The 18963-nt window shown below is 38.5% G+C and overlaps 1 long non-coding RNA gene across 2 annotated transcripts; it reads right to left on the bottom strand.

Moving 5' to 3' along the window:
- Nucleotides 1-10323: 10323 nt before the first annotated feature.
- LOC111176746 (uncharacterized) lies at nt 10324-18963 on the bottom strand. Of its 2 annotated transcripts, none has more exons than XR_002645137.2 (4): nt 18854-18963; nt 16626-16800; nt 15132-15212; nt 10324-10615 (listed from the first exon to the last, which is right to left on the bottom strand). It is a non-coding gene; the product is annotated as an uncharacterized LOC111176746 (long non-coding RNA). The 2 variants fall into 2 exon arrangements; XR_002645138.2 differs by having other exon boundaries at nt 14971-15212.

The following is an 18963-nucleotide window of genomic DNA, read 5'->3' on the forward strand; positions in this document are numbered from 1 at the left end:
CGTGTCCCCGGCATCGGCAGGCAGGCTCTCAACCCCTGTGCCACCAGGGAAGCCCAACTTTTGTCTGTTTTGCTATTAAAGGGAAATTTTCCCTTGAATCATGACTGTTTTCTTATGCCAGAGAATAATTGTAACAGAGAAGAATAAACCTGACTTCATATTGGATCTATTCCTTTAGCTCTCACCATTATGTCCTGTTGCCTGTGCTTAGTCATGGTGGCTCTGCACCTTTGAAAAAGAATGTTGCCTGAAGTATACAGAATATCCCTTTCTCAAGGCTCTGCCTCCCAGGCTTGACCTTTAAAGCCATAACATTTTTCATTGGTATAGAGATTAAAAGTTACAAAACAGAAAATAACATTTGTCTCGTTGGAGGTTTATGGGAACATCATGACCAGACCTATGTGGACAGCTGCAAAAACAAAGGATTATCACATTGTCTCTGGGGTCTGGCCAGCACCAACAAGTCTGCAACAAACAGCTACCCCCCTCCCCTTTTTGTGTAAAAGAAGCCTGATATCCAATTCGGGTAAGATGGTTCTTTGAGACGTTAGTCCACCATCTTCTCAGGCTGCTGGTTTTCCAAATAAAGTCACTATTCCTTGCCCCAATACCTTATCTCTCGACTTACTGGCCTGTTGTGCAGCAAGCAGTACAAGCTTGGACTCAGTAACATAATTACATGGATATATATTGAAGGAATAAATGAATGTGAGATGTATTCTATGCTTCACATTTGCAGTGGGGAGCAGATCATACTGCAAAAATTGAAGACTTCTGAACACCAACTGAACCTACTGATTAACACCAGACCAAATACAAACTCTTCCAAAGAGTAAATGTACTTTCTCTAGCTTGTTCCATAATGGATTATACCAATATTCAGAACATTTTCAACATTTTGATGAGAAAAAGATACTGCACAGAAATTTTTTGTGTTTAAGGTTCAGAAATTTCCACTGCAAACAAAATTAGGTCAGTTGACTTTATGCACAGGAAATACTTACCACAAATATCTCCCTAGAGACACTTAAGTATTTACACCTATGGTCAATAAGTGCATCAGCTAGCAGAATGCCAATTTAGCATTTGCCTGAAGTTCAGTCACTAAAATGTGTATCAATAGTGTTAAAACTAACTTTTATAATCTAAGAATTGCATTTATTTTTAGAGTACACAGTTCTATTGTTTCTGTGTTGTTAAATACAGAGCATGTAAATGGAAGATAAGGCAGCTGCTAGAAGTTAAATTCTCAAAGTCCTTTTATAAAGTGATATGATCACCTTCTCACGAGGTTACTCATACAGTCATTCAGTCTGTGTTCATAAAACATCTACTAGGTTACACTCCATATTATTTGTTGGGAGGGTTTTGTAAGTAAAATTCAAATATAAAGTACATATACACAATACAAACTTAGCAACAAACAATGTAAAGTACAATCTAGGTCTTTAGAAAATAATAAAAGGGTGGGGTGAATTTCCAGCTAATATTGTGTGGCTGTGTTGGGGATGGTGGTAAAAATAAGAGAATTTATCTAAAGTGGAAAAACAAAAGTCTTAAAGCTAGAGGCCAAGAGACTTGGGTTTTGAGCATCATGCAATGTCAAAAATTACATAAAACAATTCTCTGTGTTGTTTATCAATAAATATTTATAGTGAATGCATAAAAAGAATGCATGTAAGGTATCTGTACCAATCTCAGATTAGATGTTACTTCTGGGAGAGAAGAAAGGAGAAAAATGGCTTTAGTTGTATCTGTGAATTTTATTTGTTTATTTTTTAACTTGATATGAAGAAACTATGGGCAAAATTGTCAATATATGTTATATGTGAGTCACATTGTTTTGAATCACTTTACCTGATTTTTTTCATTTTAAGTCTCAAATATGCTCTTGGCTATAATTTTATTTTCAATATCTTTAGTCATTTTGGTTACATGAATTTCATGATCAGCAATTTTTATTTTATACAAACATCAACTTATGTGATTTTATCCCATTTATTTTAGTTGTATAACATATTACCCATTATTTTATCTCCTTATGTGTGTGTGTGTGTTAGACTTAACTTTTGCTATATGACCTATATTTTCTTTGTGTACTATATAGGTGTGCATTCTTCTTTTGGAAATTTGAAAGTTTTATAATCTTATTAAGGTCTTTAGTGGTAACTATTTATTTACTTGTTTACATTTTGGATGAACATTTACATTGCTTTTATTCTGAGTGAGGTTGAGTATCTGTTCAATGCTTTAGAGCCATTTGTAGATCATTCTGGTAAATTTTCTGCTTTTGTCATTTGACTATTTTTATATTGAATTTTAGAGGAGTTCTTAATGAATTTAGTCCAAATGTATTTCTAAGAGTTTTTTGGTATGTACTCAAAACTGTTGAGTGTTATTACTTGACTCAAGCTCATACAGCACCTTTCTCCCAATTTATAACCTTTACGTCAGGAATCAGCAAATATAGAACAGTGGATTAAATCTGTCCTGCTACCTGCTTTTTTGTAGCCTGCAAACCAAAACATATTTTAAAAATTTTTACATTTTTAATTGTTGAAAAAAATCAAAAGAAAAGTACCTTGTGATATAAGAAATCTATATGCAATTCAAATTTAAATGTTTGCAAATAAAGTTTTTTTGTTAGGGTTTAATTGAGGTAACACTGGTTTATAACGTTATATATGTTTCACATGTACATTATATTTTGACTTCTATATATATTAACAGTGTGCTCACCACCAAAAGTTTAGTTTCCATCCATCACCATACAGTTGACTCACTTTACCCATTTTGCCCTCCCCCTCCACACCCCTTTACCTCTGGTAACTATTATTCTGCTCTGTGTATCCATGTGTTTGTCTTGTTTGGTTTGGTTTGTTCACTTATTTTTATATTCTACATATGAATGAAACCATATGGTATTTGTCTTTCTCTGCTCGACTTATTTCACTTGGTTTGATACCCTCAAGGTTCATCCATGTCATTGCAAATGGCAAGGTTTCATCTTTTTTATGGCTGAGTAATATTCCATTTTGTGTGTGTGTGTGTGTGTGTGTGTGTGTGTGTGTGTACCATATCTTTAACCATTCATCTATCGTTGGGCAGTTAGGTTGTTTCCATACCTTGGCTATTGTAAATAATGTTGCAATGAACGTAGGAGTACATATATCTTTTTGAATTAGTGTTTTAGTATTCTTTGGATAAATATCCTGAAATGGATTAGCTGTATCATATGGTAGTGCTATTCTTAATTTTTAAAGAAATCTCCATACTGTTATCCATAAAGATTAAATCAATTTACCTTTTCACCAACAGTGTATGAGCGTTTCCTTTTCTCCACATCCCTGCCAGCATTTGTTATTTCTGCCTTTTTGGTAATAGCCATCCTAATGATTGTGAGATGATATCACACTGTGGTTTTGATTTGCATTTTCCTAATAATGAGTGATGTTGAACATCTTTTCATTTACCTATTGGTCATCTATATGTCTTCTTGGGAAAAATGTCCATTCAGTTCCTCTGCCCATTTTTTAATTGGGTTGTTTGTTTTTTTGTTGTTGAGTTGTATGAATTCTTTATATATTTTGGATATTAACCATGCATCAGATATATCATTTGCAAATGTCTTCAATTCAGTAAGTTTTCTTTTTTTTTAAAATTTTTGTGGATGGTTTCCTTTGATGTTCAGAAGCATTTTAGTTTGATGTAGTCCCAATTGCTTAGTTTTGCTTTTGTTTCCCTTGCTTGAGAAGACCTATCCAGAAAGATATTGCTAAAAGTGATGCCAAAGAACATACTGCCTATGTTTCTTCTATGGTTTTATGTTTTTGAGTCTTACATTCAAGTCTTTAATTAATTTTTAGTTGATTTTTGTGTATGGTGTAAGATAAGGTCTAGTTTCATTCTTTTGCATGTGGCTGTCCAATTTTCCCAACACCATTTATTGAGGAGACTATCCTTTTCCATTGTATGTTCTTTGCTTCTTTATTATAAATTAATTATCCATATACCTGTGGATTTATTTCTGGGTTCTCAATTCTGTTCCATTGATCTGTGAGTCTGTTCTTCTGCCAATACTATGCTGTTTTGATTACTATAGTTTTGTAGTACAATTTGAAATCAGGTCATGTGTTGCCTAAAGCTTTGTTCTGTTTTCTTTCCATGAGCATGCTATATCTTTCCATTTCTTTGTGTCTTCTTCAATTTCTTTCAACAATGTCACAGTTTTTTTTTCTTTTTCTTTTTTGACCATGCAGCACGACCTGTGGGATCTTAGTTCCCTGACCAGGGATTGAACTCAGGCCCTCAGAAGTGAGAGTGTGGAGTCCTAACCACTGGACCACCAGGGAATTCCCAATGTCACAGTTTTCAATGTACAGGTATTTTACCTCCTTGGTTAAATTTCTTCCTAGGTATTTTATTTTTTGTTGCAATTGTAAATGGGATTGTTTTCTCTTTCTACTTCATTGTTAAGTATAGAAACACAACAGATTTTTGTATATTGATTTTGTACACTGCAACTTTACTGTAGGCATTTATTATTTCTAATAGTTTTTAGGTAGATTCTTTAGGGTTTTCTATCTATAAAATATTTCTTCCACTAATAGTGACAGTTTTACTTCTTTCCTTATCAGTTTGGATGACTTTTTTTTTTTTGCGGTATTTGGGCCTCTCACCACCGCGGCCTCTCCCGTTGCGGAGCACAGGCTCCGGACGCGCAGGCCCAGCGGCCATGGCTCACGGGCCCAGCCGCTCCACGGTATGCGGGACCTTCCCAGACTGGGGCACGAACCCGTGTCCCCTGCGTCGGCAGGCAGACTGTCAACAACTGCGCCACCAGGGAAGCCCAGTTTGGATGACTTTTATTTCTTTTTCTTGCCTAATTTCTCTATCTAGGGCTTCCAATATGATGTTAATTAAAAGTGGTGAGAATGGACATGCTTGTCTTATTCCTAATCTTAGAGAGATAACTTTCAGTTTTTCACTGTTGAGTATGATGTTAGCTGTGGGTTTGTCATATATGGCCTATATTATGTTGAGTTATATTTCTTCTATACCCATCTTATTGTTAGTTTTCATCATATATGGGTGTCAAATAATTTTCATTGATCTTTTCTATTGTTTTTCTAGTCTCTATTTCATTTATTTCTGCTCTCATTTGTTATTTCCTTTTTTTCTGCTAACCTTGGTCTTAGTTTGTCTTTCTTTTTCTAGCTCCTTGAGCTTTGAAGTTGGGTTGTTTGTTTGAGATCTTTCTTCTGTCTTAATACATGCATTTATCACCAAAATGTCTCTCTAAGAACAGTTTTTGCAGCATCCCATTGATTTTTGTGTGTTGTTTCCATTTTCATTTTTTCAAGATACTTTAAAATTTCCCCTTTGCGTTCTTTTCTCATTCATTGTTTGTTTGGGAGTGTTGTTTAACTCCCAAATGTTTGTAATTTTTCCAGCTTTCCTCATGTTGTTGACTTCTCTTTTCACACTCTTGTGGTTGGAAAAGAAACTTGGTATGATTTCAGTCTTTTAAAATTTGCTAAGACATGTTTGGTGACCTGTCATATGATCTATCCTGGAGAATGTTCCATGTGCATTTGAGAAGAATGTATATTCTGCTGCTGTTGCATGAAATGCTCTATAAGTGTCTGTTAGGTCCATTTGGTCTAAAGTATGGTTCAAGTTCAGCTTTTCCCTGTTGATTCAGCAATCTGTTCATTGCTGAAAGTGGGGTTTGAAGTCCCCTACTATTATTGTATTGCCCCTGTTTCTCCCTTCAGATCTGGTATTTGCTTAATATATTAAGTGCTATTGATGCTTTCTACTGCATTCTTCTTTTTATTCATTGAATTCTTCAGGTTCAGAATTTCTGTTTGATTTTGTGGTTTCTACCTCTTTGTTAAATTTCTCATTTTGTTCATATATTGTTTTTCTGATTTCACTGAATTTCCTTTCTGTGCTTTCTTGTAGCTCACTGAATTTCTTCAAAACAGCTATTTTGAATTTTTTATCTGGTAAATAATAAATCTCTGTGTCTTTGACTTTTATTATTGAAGGATTACTATGACTTTGCTGATGTCATGTGTCTTTGATTCTTTTTTTTTTAATAAGAAAATAAGAGTTATTAGCTTGTGTTCTGAAGATGCAGGCCAAAATCTGTTAAATGTTATAAAACAAGTTTAAAGATTCCCAAAGGAGACATAAACTTTTTTTCTTTTAAATTGTTCAGTATACATCCTTACATGAAAAAAAGAAAAACTTCTATAATTGTGCAGTATCCATAATGTACTCATAAACACCCAATATAATTTACAAAAATAATGCTTTTGAAACAAATAACCAAATCTTACTTAAGATACTCAACAGTAAATCTCTAATAAAAACTCTCAGCTTAATTAAGTGGCTATATCACCAAGGAACTCTTTCCATTACCAAATTATACCCAATTCTACAATTTGCCCTCTATATTAAATAATAATCTTAAACAAGGAGAATCATAGAACATTGAAAAAACAAAACAAAACAGAACAAAAATCCTCTGTGAAATATCTTAACATGTTAATGCTGCATTTGGAGATATATAATCATCTATCTTGAACTATGACGAGTAAACTAACACCTTCTAAATGTCTTTACACTTCTTAAAATCAAAGGCATCATTCACAATTAAGTATTTTTCCAAATTTGCAACTCACTGTTTCAGGCAGAGTTGCATTGATTAGGCTGGTAGAAGTACTGTTTTTTTGCATGGACTGGTTCCTTGGCCACAACCAGACATAAAGATCTAATGGTTTGTTCTAACAGTGCAATTGCTTGCTGTTGGGAAATGTTCTGACCCAGTGGTAAGTATGTGATTAATAGCCAATATTTGGTCATTTTCCTTCAGCCTTTGATCCCTGCCAGCTATACTCCCTGGCTGCACTTCCTTCACGAAGATATCAGCTTCTCCCAGATTTTGACCTCTGAGCATCACCACACTGAATCCAAGGCCTCCAGTTGAGGGCGGTTCTATATCTATATATTCAATTTGCTGGCCCTGAGCCATCTGTTGCATGATTGAGTTAATATCTTCATTTCCCGACTTTGGGGTCCAAGGAAATAACCCAGACACAGTAAAGTTATTAGAGGACCTTTGGGCATTCCCATTAGTAATGGCACCATCCATGATCATCAATAAGCCTTTCCTAGAAAAATCAAAGTTGGCTGAACAAGCTGAGGGTATATGGCTGAGCTGCCCCTTCAGTTGCTTGATGGACTGTTGAAGTGTGAGTATCTGTATGAAGAGAGGACTAGCGTTTTATAAAACATAGATAGCTTCTCATTCTGCAAAGTGTCACCCTTCTCCTGTAATTTCATTTTCAGGCGATCAAGAGCTTGTAGGACCTGCAGTTTACCTGTAGCAGGATTTTCAGGCACTTTGAATTACTGTCTTCAATCACTTTTAAAGAAACCTGGTCGGGCGGAGGCACCGGTGAGAGGGCAGGTGGGCGGGTTCAGCGTCAGTCCTCCCTCCTGTCTTTGATTCTATGTTCCTCGGAGGTTTGCATTAGTGTTTTCACATTTGAAGTAGCAGTCACCCTCTCCAATCTTTACTAGCTGCCTTCAAGTGAGAGATACTTTTGGTTGGTCCTGCTTATATGTTGAGGCTTTCTTCCATCTTGTATGGACACACTTCCTGCACACTTCCTGCTCCCTCTTTTGGCAGAATTCTTAAGCTTCTATGCCTTCTCTCCACCTTACAACACACCAGGCTGACTGTTGGTAACCTCCTTTTTCTCTTCTAGAAGCTGGTGCTGTAGCTCAAGATTGTGGTTTCTCACTTGTGTTCAGACAATGCCCTGTTTTCTGTGCATCCTCTCTGTCTATACAAGCTTGCTTCCAACACTGCCCTCAGGAACACACACAAAGAACGAAGCACAGAGTGGGAGAAGGTGTAGGTTTGGCACTTGGGGCATTGAGGGTGCCCACAGGCAGTTGGGGGCATCCTCAAGTGAAGACCCACCCTGGGTGGGCCTCCTGCTCGAGTCTAGACCACAGTCAGTAGGCATCTCTTTAATGCCCTCTGATATTCTTATCTGCCTCTTTCTTTCATACTCTGTAGTCGAGAGCCATCACGGCTGTGGAATCCCGGTGTTCACTCACCGCTGTCTCTTTTCCCCTTGGGAGGGATTCTCAGCCTCCTTCTTATCTAAGCTGTGCCACCTTGAGGGAGGGGTGATGCTTGTAAAGTTCCTCTTACCCATTTCAGTGGTTTTTTGTTGTTGTTGTTTGTTTTTTTGCTCCTACGGAGTTCTAGAACTTCTTTAGAAACCTGAACATCTATAAAGGCTCTCTTGTCCAGATGTATCTGTGCAAGCCAGCATTTTCCAGAGGTTGGGGCCTGTTCCACAGTTTTATTGGGGTATATCTGCCTGTTACCCAATGCAGAGGTACTCTTCCTGAGTACCTTGGTGTGTGGTGCTGTGTACCACAGCTCCCACAGAGGCACTTTTGCTCACGGATAGATGCCAAATTTTAGAAGTTAAAGAGGGGACAGAGATCACGGGTGTCTTATGACACCAAAATATTACTCTGTAAGTTTTATAATTTAAATTAATAGTCTTAATTTTTATATTCTTTGGTTGATCAAAAGTCTATCAAACGAATTCCTGCTTTTGTCAGAGGAAGAAGTTAGTCACATTTATATTTCTTATATTTGCATCCATTTTTGGGGAGTAATAATAATTTCAACTGTGGTTTAGCCTCAGGCCTATACTTCATCATATACAGTGTAATATTAATTATGTGTTTACTTAAACTTCAATATTAAGTAGAGTCATTAGCCCTAGTGGAGAATCTATAGTTCCAGTCATTTTGCACAATGTCTTCACATTTTTTGAGATTCTTATTTCCAACTATCCATTGGTTGTCTGGATTTCTTTGTTAAGTAGTTTATTTTCAGAAAGAGTCTATATATGTTGCATTCAGTAAGTTCCTAATGTCAGGTTTTGATTTTACATTTGCATGAGAACAGGAGGGTGTAAGAGCTTGGCTCATTTGCTGTTTTCCTCGGACAGGGTAGACATTATTCTTTCATTTTCAGTCATTGATGGGGCTGTGACAAAGTCTAAGGTGAGGTGGATAGTCCTCATTAGAAGCAGGATACTTTTTCTTTATACCTAAAAATAAGGGACATCACCAGGATGTGCTTTTTTTCTATTAATGCTCAGACTTAGTTGTCCTCTTATTTGGGTAGAGTTATCTTCTATTAACGCTTAACTTTTTTTCTGTGGTGCTCTAGTCTTCAGAAATACTGATTTTACACTTGTCAGATCTCCTTATTCCTTCTTTCGTAACAATCACCTTTTAAAGTGCTTTTACTTGTTTGGCTGAGTCAATTCTACTTCATGACGTTTCTACAGAATATCAGAAGACATTCCTTTGTTTCTGATAAGGAAACACCTTTCACCGTCCTTTTCTGTGCTGAGAGATGCCAGCTCATTTTTCATCTCTGTATTATTCTTTTAATTTCATCTGTTATAAGCATTTTTTTCAGTCTAAGTTGTCCATGATTTCTTAAAGAATGAAGAAGTATTTTTATGAAATGATCTTATTTTTCCCGAAACATTTATTCAAATAGAAATTCTTGATCTGTTTTTGGATTCTTTTTATCCTAATTGTGGTGGGGATGGCAGTAAAATGGTGCAAAGGGAGCATCTATGCATAGGTCCCCTGTAAATTATTTCTGGAAATTTGCTGTGTGTGGGGGAAGCTTTCTAAGCCAGTCATTTGTTCAAAGATAGTTTTGGAAGTAATGGGTATAGTAATATGTATGCCTCAGGAATTTTCAATTTTACACCAGGTATAATATGAAACTGTCAAAGGATTTTGAGGAATAGGTAAACTCTATATGCACACGTGAAGAACAATGCAAGTAGAATCTGGGTGGAATACAAAAGAAGAGATTATATAAATAAATGTAATAGCATTTTCAAATAATTGATAAGAAGAATCATTTGTCTGCTCTAAACACCCGTGTAGAATCATTTGTCTGCTCTAAACACCCGTGTAGAATCATTTGTCTGCTCTAAACACCCGTGTAGAATGCTTTAATATCAGCAGATTGTCAGGAAATATTTTTCCAATGGTATTTAAACAGACTCCACCTTCAGATCCCTGAGTGAATTTTTAAAATACATAATACATCATTTATGAGAAAAATATTTTAAGCACTAACAATAATAATATTCTAATTCAGAAATTTCAGCAGTCTAGCTCAGTATTATCTACGTTTAATCCTCTCCTAACCGCACTCTACATTTTCCCTGTATTTGTTGACACATGTTTGATGGTTTTATTGGCTTTATTACTGTTTCAAAAATTACATCCAAAATTTCACAGCTTAAAACAACAAGCATTTATTATATCACAGCATCTGTGGCTCAGGAACCTGGGTGCAACTTAGCTGGACACTCTGATGTAAGGTTTCTCAATCAAGGTGCCGGCCAGGGATACAGTCATTGCAAGGCTTAACTGGAGGAAAATCTGCTTCCAACCTCACTCACACGGCTGTTAGTTGGCCTCAGGCCCCTGATGGTTGTTGGCTGTAGACAGCAGTTGTTTCACACATGGACCTCTTCACAAAGTTACAGGAAATAAAGAGTAAGAGAGTTCACACAAGATAGGAATAACAGTTTTTTTGGTAACTTAATCTCAAAAGTGGCATGTATTCATTTTGCTGCATTATATTCATCAGAAATTAGTTACTAGGGCCAGCACAGACTCAAGTAGAGGGGATTACACAAAGGCATGAACATAAGGGTGCAGGATCATTGGGGGCCCCTAGAGGCTGTCTAGTGCAATTCACTCTTGACGCACAATAATTCACATCTCTCCTACATGCAAAGTACATTCACCCTCCCAAGATTCCCAAGCATCTAATCCCACTAAAACATTAGCTCAAAGTGCAGAATCTTATCAAATAAATCAGATTCATAAGTGGATGTTCCTTTGGATGTAGTTCTCTGAGCACAGTTTCTGTAGAAATATAGATCAGAGAAACTAAAGAGACAAGCTATTTGCTCCCCACACACTCCACATACAAGGGCGGGATATAGAATAAGAACTATAGACATTCTTGTTGAAAAAGGGATAAAGTGGTAGGCACACAGGAGTGACTGGTCCATAGCAATTCTACTATCCAGCCAGACAAACACCTGAAGCTCTTTGATTATGTTTCAAGATGTGGGAATAATGCTCTGTGTCTCTCAGCTCCACCCTCTGTGTTCTTTGTTCACCTGCTATGTCATCCTTCTTTTATCACAAAAGGTAGCACATATTTGTAGCTGAGAAATGTTCTCAGCCTACTTCACCAGAGTAGAAATTTGGGGGGTCCAGCTTTATTGTCAAGAGGCAATAAAATGCCTCTTTCATTTTATATTGTCTCTGACCTTTCGATCAAAATTGGCAGTGTTTCTGCTGATATGATTCTCTCAAAAACCTTGTGCCTCTCCTGTGACTTTCATTAGGGCAATTGCCACTAAACAGCAACAACAACTCAAACCTTTTTCTAACTTGGACCCCTGCTGACACACTGAGGGACAATGCCGTAAGCATCCTAGAAGTCCTGTTGTTTGGTTGAGAATATCTGTGGGTTATAGCCTTAAGCTCACTGAAGGACCTTTAGCGTGACTATAGTTCTCTCGGCATTAGTTTTAATTTTTCTGAAATCTAAACAATAGTTTTTACAGTAATATCCTAGGCTTCACTGTTAGACCACAGTACTCCTGGTATTACCATTGACTTGGTCCTTGTGCAGAAACCATTTGTTCATGTTACCATCCTGTACCATATGGAGAGGCTGGGAGTTTTAAAACCCATAAAGCCCTGGCTCCATTTTGTTTAAAACATGCATTCCTCCATTTCTGTCTCTCTTCTCTCGTTTCACTCAAAACAGCAAGAAGGAATGAGATTGTGCCTTCAACATTTTGCTTGGAAATCCCCTTAGCTAGATGGGTCCATTCAATGTAGGAGATTTTCTGCTTTCCACATAACTGCAGATAACAGGATTGCTAAACTTTCTGACAGTATTTAACAAGAATCTTCTTTCCCCCAGTTTCCAATAACATGTTCTTCACTTTCTTTTAAACCCTCACTAACAGCATCCACAAAATCCGGATTTCATTAAAAATCTGTTCAAGAGAAGCTGGACATTCTCTACTACGTTCCTCAAAATCCTTCCGGTTTCTGTTCATTCCCAGTTCTCAAACCACTCCCACATTTTTAGGTCTTTGTTATGGCAACACATCCCCGCTGCATACCAAAATATGTGTAAATTACCAACTGCCGCCTCACCAATTACCCCAACCACAGCATAACAAGACAAACTTTTAGCGTCTCATTCTCTATGGCTCAGGAATCTGGGCCCAGGGTTATTAGGTGCCTCCGGCTCTTTTATAAGTCTGCAATCAAGGTGTTGACTGGGGTTGGTGATCTCAAGGTTGGCTGGAAAAGGATTTGTTGCCCAGCTCACTCATCTGGAAGTCAGGAGCCGTCAGGTGGCCAGAAACATCAATTCCTTGCCAGTGGGACACTCCATACAGCTATTCACAACATGGCATCTTGCGGCCCCTAGAGTAAGGCCTCCTATAGTGTTATGGGTTGAATTGTGTCCCCCTAAAAGATATGTTGAATTCCTAACCCCCACCACCTCAGAGTTTAATCTCATTCAGGAATGGGAGCATTGTAGATATAATTCATTAAGACAAGGTCATCCTGGAGTAGGCTGGGCCCTTAATCCAAAATGACTGGTATCCATATAAGAAGAGGGAAAACTGGACACAGACACAGAGAGAAGAATACCATGTGAGGAATTACACTGGTACAGGCCAAGGAATGCCAAGGATTCCTGGTGATATCAGAAGTTAAGAGAAAGGCAGGGAACAGACTCTCCTTGATAGACTTCAATAGAGCATCATCTTCCTGACAGCTTGGTCTCAGAATTTTAACCTCCATAACTGTGTGAAAATAAATTTCTGCTGCCACCCAGTTTGTGGTAATTTGTTATGGCAGGCCTAGGGGGAAAACAAAAAGAGAAAAAGAAAAAACAATAAAAACAGCAAGAAACCCAGCAATCTCACTCCTGGGCATATACCCAGAGAAAACCATAATTCAAAAAGATACACGCACCCCGATGTTCATTGCAGCACTATTTACAATAGGCAGGAGGTGGAAACAACCTAAATGTCCATCAGCAGAGGAATGGATAAGAAGATGTGGTACATATAGACAATGGAATATCACTCAGCCATAAAAAGGAATGAAATTGTGCCATTTACAGAGACACGGATAGACCTAGAGACTGTTATACAGAGTGAAGTCAGAAAGAGAAAAACAAATATCGTATAATATCACTTATATGTGGAGTCTAGAAAAATGGTACAGATGAACTTATTTGCAAAGCAGAAATAGAGACACAGATGTAGAGAACAAACTTATGGGTACTAAGGGGAGAAGGGGGGTGTGGGATGACTTGGGAGATTGGGATTGACATATATACACTACTATGTATAAAACAGAGAACTAATGAGAACCTACTGTACAGCACAGGGAACCCTACTCAGTGCTCTGTGGTGACCTAAAGGGAAGGAAATCTTAAAAAGAGGAGACATATGTATACGTATAACTGATTCACTTTGCTGTACAGCAGAAACTAACACATTGTAAAGCAAATATAATCCAACAAAAATTAATTAAAAAAAAAAAAAAACAAGAAAGAAAACATAGTCTTCTAACCTAATCTCAAAAGTGACATTCAAGATTTTTGCCCACAGCTTCCGGCTGGTGAAAAGCTCACTCTGTGGTAGTCCCCATATGTATTGCCTACACTCTGGGTTACAGCCACTATAAAATAAATAATAAATAACGCATACAAAGTATGTATATAGCATTCTTTAGTCATTCAAAAATCATTGAAAAAAGTGTTATTATTTATTTTAAGTAATTGGTGAAGGAGGAAGAAAAATCATCATTCCTTATGTCGGAGTTTTGACCTGGAAGGGATTCTTATCTTTAGTTTTGCACAGCAAACACTAAGCTTTATCACAGTGTATAAGGCCTGGTCTGCTCAGTCAACAACTTGGTTTTTGTCTGTATGATGTAAAGGTAGATAGTTAACTGGACTTGTTACCTTGGCCACTAAAATGCCTACCTTCTCCTGTGACCTGCTCTCTGCAGACATTGTCTTATTGTTAAAAGTTAAAATGAGGAATATTAAAAATTTAAAGAGTTTATTTGAGCAAAAATTGATTCAAACTGGGCAGCATCCAATCTAGCAGACAGAAAGGAGCTCCAAGGGGCTGTACAAAATGAAAAACTTTCAGACAGAGGGGAATAGCATCAAGGAAATTATACCAGGCAAAGAAAGTGGGTTAGTTAATGCAAAGTTACTTTCCTTTAGGTGATGGCAAGATTACATAGCTATTGCTGGTCAGGTAATTCTTGATCAACTAGTGTAAGATTCCATTTCTGGGGGAAGCAAAACTATAGTTAAGCCTCAGTTTGGTGAAATGGTTGCTAGTGACTTAGCACAAGCGACTGCATTTTGGGCTCGTCTTGTTTTTAACACCATGAACACCATTCCAAGAACCCCTAATTCCCTCCACCTACTCCTGAAGTGCATTTCCCTTTATTCACCTCCCAGATACACCAGAGGCAGGAGGGAAGTACCCAGAGCATGTAGCCATCCCTTTCCAAATCAAGGAAGTCACTTCCCGGGTCTCCCTAAGTCACTTTCAAAGCCACTAAGTTGTTCCTCTCCCCTTTCCACAAGGGCAGGCTCGGAAGAAGTGGAGTTTTAGGAAGAATAATTCCTTGGGCTTTGAAGAAGTCTGAGTAGAAATTCTGAAATCTGTCCCAGGTGAGTGGTCTGTCTCCCTTCTTGTACCTGAGTTTTGCAAAATAAGGGTGGGGGAGGGGTGGAGGTGATGATACCTGAAAACAAGATCTGCTTGCTCCTGGGGGCTGGTCCCCTCTTTATGTTGTGTGGCACCCTCTTCTTTACCCGAAGCAAACATCCCCTGATCACCTCCACAACCTCCTGCTCTGGGAGGGGATTCTTCCAAGGACTTCACGAACCTGCTCCTTTTACTGACCTGGCAGTAAGTGTTTCTGCCTGCACAGATGCCAGGGCTGGAAGTTGTCGGATGGCCCATCACCAGCAGCAGAGGCCTTGCCTGGGAGATTGTTAAAAATACAGGATCTCAGGTCCTACCTCGGACCCAGGGAATTCAAATCTGCAGTTAACAGGATCTCCAGATGATTCTCAGGCAGCCATAGCAAAGTGTTTAAACCATGGCTGTAAATGACACAGCCAGAATCAGTTATTTCGAGGATTTTATTCCAAAGCCCCCCTTGATGTGTGTGTGTCTGCGTCTGTGTGTGTGTGCATGTACACAGGCTGTGGGAGTGGGAAAGGGAAGGAGGTGAACATTGGCGCTGCTCATTAAGAGTTTGCATTTGATGTTTGTCCGCACCTCTGAGGGTATTTGTGCATAAAGAAATGGAGTAGTGATTGCTAGAGTGAAACTTGTGTAACTGCTCCAAAAACCCAAGGGGTTTTTTGGTTTGCATTTTTTTTGTTTTGTTGTTGTTTGTTTGTTTGTTTGCTTTACCTGAGTTCATTTACTAAGAGTTTGTACCAGGGGGCGCTGCAGGCCTTTCTTTTTTTTTGTCCTTAAAACTTCTGTATACTGAAGTCAGAAAGCTCAAATTATTGGTAAATGCTTCAATCCACATTATTTCATTTGATACATCAATACCTGCATTATCCAGGTATTGGGTCTTTTGACTTTATGGATGAGTAAGAGCAAGACTGACCATCTGTTTCCAATCTCCAAAACCCAGGCTCCTTTTGCAGCCTACCACACCACTTGTTGCTCTTATGATAACTTCAATATGAAGTTATACAGAGAAAGAACTAAAATAAAATTTTGCCCAAGGCTGGGTAAGTAGTCTGTCTAAATTCGAGTAGATGAAAACAATATTTATTGTGTTGCTTTGCTAAGAGTCTTTTAATTGTTTGCAATACAAAATGCAACCCATATTGCAAATTCATATAAAATATTCTGTTAGGTCTTCTGCTAGAAATTTAAAGGGTATCACGGTACCTCTGAACAAGATTAATGTATGTATATGATGACCTGGACAGCCCTGATATTCCCTTAAACTTGTATAAACTTTAGACAGGTGTCTACCTAACTATAGATCCCTCACTTCCCTTTTCTTAGAGCATTTACCTTAGAAAACTTGCAATTGTACAATTGTAAATTCTTTCTTTCAGCCTGTTTGAGAGGTAAATCTCATAGCCTCTTGCCTGGGTCTTTGGGAAAGACCCAAGAACGTCTTTCCCAAAGACTTGGGAGCCATCTCTTTGAAATATAATCATCAAGAGAGACAGTTTCCCTTTCACCCCAGTCTCAGTTGGAGAATAGGAGTCTGGTTTCCATAAAACATAAAAGAGCTATATATATATATATATATATATATATATATCTTTTGTTTTTTCCTGTAATGATAAAGTTTTGTTTGCTTTATCAAGTGCAATAATCTGGATGGTCAGGACACTATTGTTACCTCTAATTAGGTACCTTCAAGAAAAGGAAGTCAATTTTCTTTGCTCATGAAGATAATCTGTTCATTCTTCTCCTGACCTTCTCCTTCATGTTCTCTGTTGTCAGGGAACAGCCATGTTGGTGCTCCTTCTGCTGCTGTTTTTTTGTTTACCCCACAGGTAATTCTGATGCACTGCTTTGTAAGCTGGGCCTGTGTTGTAAAATAAACATCTTTAAAATTATATTTACCCTTCAGCAATTGTAGATGGATGGGTAAAAATTCTCTTTCAAAAGTTACTATGGTCATAGCCAAGCAAAAGTACAGATTTCAGCCTCAATCTTTTTCTCTTGATGGGTTGGTGCTTTAATTTGTTTAGCAGTGTCTCCAGCAGTTTCTAAAGTGCCTTTTTCAGGGACTTCCCTCGTGGTGCAGTGGTTAAGAATCTGCCTGCCAATGCAGGGGACACGGGTTCGATCCCTGGTCCAGGAAGATCCCACATGCTGTGGAGCAACTAAACCCATGTGCCACAACTACTGAGCCCACGCACTGCAACCACTGAAGCCCGTGCACCTAGAGCCCATGCTCCACAACAAGAGAAGCCACTGCAATGAGAAGCCCGCGCACCGCAACGAAGAGTAGCCCCCACTGCTTGCTGCAACTAGAGAAAGACTGCACTCAGCAATGAAGATCCAATGCAACCAAAAATAAGTAACTTTAAAAAGTAAAAAAATAAAGTGCCTTTTTCTGATTTTCGTTTAAAGGATTGTGGCAGCAAATGATCTTTGACTCTTAACTTATGTCACGTGTACAGAGCACACTCACTGGAGCTCTGTACATGTAACATGTATAACTTTCAGTTCTAGGTTAAGGATGAGTGTGGGTTCTTAGGTCACTGTGCTAAAAACAGTTATAATGCTGACTGAAAGTCACCTGCTTTTTAAAATTAACAGACTTCGTTTTAGCTTTATGAGAAAAAAAGCAGTTTAGGTCTGCAGAAAATTTTAGCAGAAAATAGAGTTCCCATATGCGTTTCTTCCTCTTATGCATCTTCCCCTATTTTTAACACCTTCCATTATTGTGTTACACTGGTTACAGCTGATGAACAAATTTCGCTACATTATTATTAACTGAAGTCCATAGTCTAAATGAGGGTTCACTCTTTGTGTTCTATATGCTATGGATTTTGAAAAATGTGTAATGACATGAATCTGAAAGGGACAAAGTCGGTAATTAAATAGTTAATCCCACTAGGGGATTGTAAGTAAGAAAAATATGGGAGACCCCTGTAAGTTAACGATCACTTAAGAAAGCAGGTTTGCTTAACTACAAAATGAAGCAGGCTTGTGTATCAACAAAGCCATGCAACCGAAGCATGAGACGTGCCCCAAAACAATAAAACAATGGTGGCCTGGGACCCATATCCTGCTCAGTGAGCTCACTAAGTTAATGACCCCTAGGACATGCTCTCTGCACATAAAAAACAATAATTTATGGAAAGGTGACATTGCATTGCAAAGTGAAAGACCCTCATGGTACTGAGACCTGAAATAATTTTTCCATAGTGCCATGACAGTCCTGGATTAACCACGTAGGGACAAGAAAACTCCCCAGCTGGACCTGGAGGAGGAGCTGATGGTGGAAGCTTGACGTCTACTCAACAATGAGGAAGGGCTTCCCTGGTGGCACAGTGGTTGAGAGTCTGCCAGCCGATGCAAGGGACACGGGTTCGTGCCCCGGTCCGGGAGGATCCCACATGCCGCGGAGCGGCTGGGCCCGTGAGCCATGGCCACTGCGCCTGCGCGTCCGGAACCTGTGCTCCGCAACGGGAGAGGCCGCAGCAGTGAGAGGCCCGCGTACCACAAAAAAAAAAAAAAAAAAAAAAAAAAAATCCCCTGGGCTCTACCTATTCATCCCTCCCAACCTTCCCACCTTGGCCCCTTAGACAGACCTTTTCACTGTCTGCATAGTTTTGCCTTTTCCTGAATGCCAAATCGTTGGAATTTTACAGTACGTAGCCTTTTCAGATTGCCTTCTTTCACGTAGTAACCTGCATTAAAGGTTCTTTTATGTCTTTTCTTGATTCGAGAGCGTTTTTTTAAGTCTGTTTTGCCAAAAGTTTTACTTTTGTTTTAGTTTCGAAGAATTCGTTAACAAAGAGACACCGCTCGTCACACAAATAGACAATTTCAACTTAACTTTAATAGAAAATCATTAAAAAGAAAGAAATAGAAATGAAAAGGGAGAGAACAGTAAAAGCGTGTACCTCACCAAACTGGGCCGACACCTACGTCCAGACTCGAACGGCCCTGGGAATTCCCAAAAACAGCAATCTGGAGTCCCAACTGGGCAAGGTCCCGGGCAGTGCGTCCACTC

The sequence above is a fragment of the Delphinapterus leucas genome, chromosome 11 (genome assembly GCF_059928025.1).
Source record: "Delphinapterus leucas isolate spDelLeu-1000000601 "Yukka" chromosome 11, BTC_Dleu_Yukka2, whole genome shotgun sequence".
NCBI classification, from domain to species: domain Eukaryota; kingdom Metazoa; phylum Chordata; class Mammalia; order Artiodactyla; family Monodontidae; genus Delphinapterus; species Delphinapterus leucas.